General features: G+C 40.8%; 1 pseudogene; it reads left to right on the forward strand.

Annotated features, from left to right (window-relative positions):
• The first annotated feature begins 263 nt into the window (after positions 1 to 263).
• Positions 264 to 719, forward strand: Gm20566 (annotated as a pseudogene).
• Positions 720 to 4,137: the final 3,418 nt, after the last annotated feature.

A 4,137-nucleotide genomic window follows, 5' to 3' on the forward strand; every position in this document is an offset into this window, starting at 1 on the left:
CTGGTGTCTGCTGGGGTTGCTCATCGTGCCCTGCTTCGCTCACATCAGAGACTTAAAGTGGTCTTAAATTATGCTTATAACTGCAATATAGTTTACTGTTTATAATAATGAACTTGGAAAACTAAGTGTATGTGTGTGTATAATTAAAGTTACGTATAACTTTTTTCCTGCTGCACAATGTAATAAAGATGCCATGACTTCTAAAAAATGGTGTGATTGCCTGAATTAAGAATCAGTCCTGGGACTCTTTCCGAGTGCTCAGGATGTCGAAGTAAGGATACGATGTATTCTCTGGAGTGAAATTCCAGATTTCCATGGGTCTTCTGCTAGGAGCTGTGATCAAGTGTCCTGGCAATAGAAGAACCAAGAATCTGTATATCATGTCTGTGAAGGAAATCAAGGGATGGCTGAAGAGACTTCGTGCTGCTGCTGGGGGTGACATGGCGATGGCCACAGTTAAGAGAGCAAACCAGAGCTAAGAAAAATAAAGACTGTCAGGCAGTGATAATTCGACAATGAAAGTCATATCGAAGAAAAGATGGGGTGTTTTTTTATTTGAAGATAATGCAGGGATCATGGTAAACAGTGAAGGTGAGAGGAATGGTTCTGTTATCACAGGTCCAGTTGCGAAGGAGCAGATATACTTGTGGTCAAGGACTGCATCCAATGCAGGGGTCATTGTGCTATTCTCCCGTGTATTTGTAAAAAAGATTCATTAAAAAGCTCTGGTCCAAGAAAAAGGAAAGAAAGAAAGAAAGAAAGAAAGAAAGAAAGAAAGAAAGAAAGAAAGAAAGAAAGAAAGAAAGAAAGAAAGAAAGAAAGAAAGACTAAAGTGTTCAGGCTATTCAAGATGGGAAAGGGTGAGTGAGTGTTAGTCTGGTATCTTTTTATGAACAACAGGTATTATGGAATTCTCAGTTAAGACAGTGAAAGGAATTCTTATGTTTAGAGCAGGAGAAGTCAAATGAGCCAATAAGTTTACCTATCTATCTATCTATCTATCTATCTATCTATCTATCTATCTATCTATTTTTCTATCTATCTATACACATATAGGTGAATATGCATATATACATGCATATTTATCTATGATGTACACACACACACAAACATTTTGAGTAGAGGAAAATAAAAGGTTTGGTGAACTTCCTAGATTTATGTTAAGTTGTATAATTAAAGTAAATTATTGCTATTTTTGCTTACAGAAGATATATTTATATTATAGAAACATATTTCCAGAATACAATAATAAATAACATATTTCTTACATTTTTTCCTTAAAGTGCTTTATAAATTAATTGAAATTTCATGGTTCTTGTGTGCTGAAAAATTTTATATGTTTGTCTAGAAATCTAGAAATAGACACTCACTTGAATGTCAAAAGTTGCTTTTCTTATGACATTTGAAAATCAATACCAGTGACCTAATTTTTTTCCCTGAGCCCTGCATTCACAATAAGAAGTTCATTCATCTTCAGCCTCCACAGGACCCCAGGTCTCTTTTACGAAGACTCTCTGTTTTTCCTCTGTGACTGCCTATATCTTACTAAATCACTAGTAAACTTGGTGACACTACTGAAATTTTCTTCCTTTATCTGAAATAGAAGCTCCTAGTGAACGGACAGTCTTGGAAAAGTTCATAATTCCATTTACTAACAGGGAAGGTTCACAAAAATACAAAAAAAAAAAAAAAAAACCTCCCACCACAACACAGCTCCCTAAATTACTCGGAGAGAAACCCCACCTCTTCTCACAATGGATGTCAAAATACAGGCATCCAGAATGTATCCTGTTGCTCTAGAGACTGAAATTGTCTCCTTAGGGAATTCCAATTAATTCATTAAGGAGCATGTGTATGCTGACAAAAATGGCTGCTGCATGCAGCAACCAAGCAGGACTCTCCAGAAGATTTAGTATAGTTTCCTTGCTGAGAAACACCATTGTTTATTGTCTTGAATAGGGGTAAATTCAGATGTAGAGGACCAAGTTTTAAAGACAGTCAGATAACCACAACCAAGCAGTACACAGGAAGATGACAATACAAAATGAGTTGGCCAAAACAAGCAAATTAAAGAATGACAAAAGAAACTTGCAGGAAGCATAGAACACAGGAAGAAATAAGAAGTGGCTTAGTACTCTCAGGAAGATCAAAGAAAGAAACACACTGCTGTAGAAAGACCTGGATGTGGGGAAAAAAAAAAAAAGACCAATTCTGGGAACCAGAGATAATATTTCTGGAACTAAACAAGGACACCAGAAACGAAAATTGAATATATTGACTCTAATGTCTCATGGAGACAACATACCCCAAAGAAGAGCATCAAGAAGCAAGAAAGAACAAGTTACAGGTAAAAGGAGTGATGGGATGGAGAATAAGAAGGGTGGGTCTATTGCATCCCACTCGACCGGCAAGAAAGACGCAACAAACCAGAATCTTCTGCGGCAAAAGCTTTATTGCTTACTTCTTCAGGAGCAAGAGAGAAAATGGCAAAACCCCATCCCTTTTTAAGGAGAATAATCCTCCGCCTAGGACGTGTCACTCCCTGATTGGCTGCAGCCCATTGGCCGAGTTGTCGTCATGGGGAAGGCAGAGCACAAGGAGTGAAGAACTATCCTTGGCACATGCGCAGATTATTTGTTTACTACTTAGAACACAGGATGTCAGCGCCATCTTGTAAAGGCAAATGTGAGGGCGGCTCCCTACATCTTCCCCTTTTCTTTTATTTAGGAGCAATAGGCCACCCATTTTAATGAGAGTGGAGATAGAGGTCAAATCCCCAGTGTGCAGGTAAAGGAGCCGTACACAAAACCTCCTCCCAGGCTCATCACCCAGAGGGGTCCTGGTCTGGTCCCGTGTTGTTTTTCCTGGGGGAAGGACACTTGAACACTCAACCTTCTTGAAAGATGGCATGTCTCCCTAGAATAGGCTCATACATGCCGCAGAGCCCTTCTACTGCAGTGCTTAGCCGTGCAACTCTCTCGGGCTGCTGAAGCGCACTCACTCTATCCCGTGCAATGAGACTAGCCTCGTGGGGTGCAAGAGCTGAATGGCCAGCGACCTATTGCTTAAGCATAGATAACCATATATCAGGGGAATCACCATGTTCTAATGCTGCAAGCGCCTGGGCAATAGTCACCTTGTCTCTCCTAGTTTGGGCCTTAAGCTTACAGACCAACCAGAGAAGCAACACTAATCCACAGCAAAGTGTATCTCCAAATAATCCCACCCCCACCCATTCTTTAAAGAAGGAAAATGCTGAGGAGATCCAATTAGGTAATCCTTTGGTCAGGGACAGGTCCAAGCTCGTGGAGTTGACCTGAATGATGGCAAGTCTCAATTCCCGAAGGGTCTGTTCAAATTCAGCAGTCCAATTCTGTAACATATACTGAGAAAGACTTTTTGACAAATTAGCTGCCCTAGTAAATTTCTCATACTGAATGGAAGTAACGCACAATCCCGGAAACTTTTGTTCACATCCCAGCTGAGCTATTTGCCATAATACATCTAGTTGTTTCTGGACAAGATCTATGCGTTGATTAACCAGCATGAGACCTCCCTGTATCTTGACATTAGCTGAGGCCTGTTTATCCGTGGCTGTGGTCACTGAGGCTGACAATGTGTTAATGGTGTCAGTCGTCTGGACCTGTCCAGACAGAGCCGAGGCTGTAAGGGAGGCGGAAACGGCCACTGTAGCGACAATGCTAACAATAATGGCCGATATCCCAAAATCCCCCCTTTTGTTTTTTTGAACAAGGCCAACCCCAGTTCCTTGTTAGTGGTAAAAAAGCAGGGGAATACTTGAGCATTATACATCACCGGCATTGGGAGTGGAAATGTCAACATTATCCCCCAACACTGCTCTCTCTTTGTTATTGTCGCCCTGGACATCACCAAGACGAGGGACATCAGTATTCCCTTGGTCAGTCTGGATTTTTCGGGTGAGTCTTTCTGGTATCCAAAATGGGTTGTCTTCATTCTGTGGAAAAACACAAACAGCTCCCCTGGATCTTATCAAAATAGGATCCGGTCCTTTCCATTTGTTACATAAAACATCTTTTCATTTAACCATCTCATTGGGCCTATCTGGCTCTGAACAATGATGTTCAGCTGCAGTATGGCCATGAGCATCAAGATTTA

This window comes from Mus musculus, chromosome 3, assembly GCF_000001635.26.
Source record: "Mus musculus strain C57BL/6J chromosome 3, GRCm38.p6 C57BL/6J".
Lineage (NCBI taxonomy): Eukaryota > Metazoa > Chordata > Mammalia > Rodentia > Muridae > Mus > Mus musculus.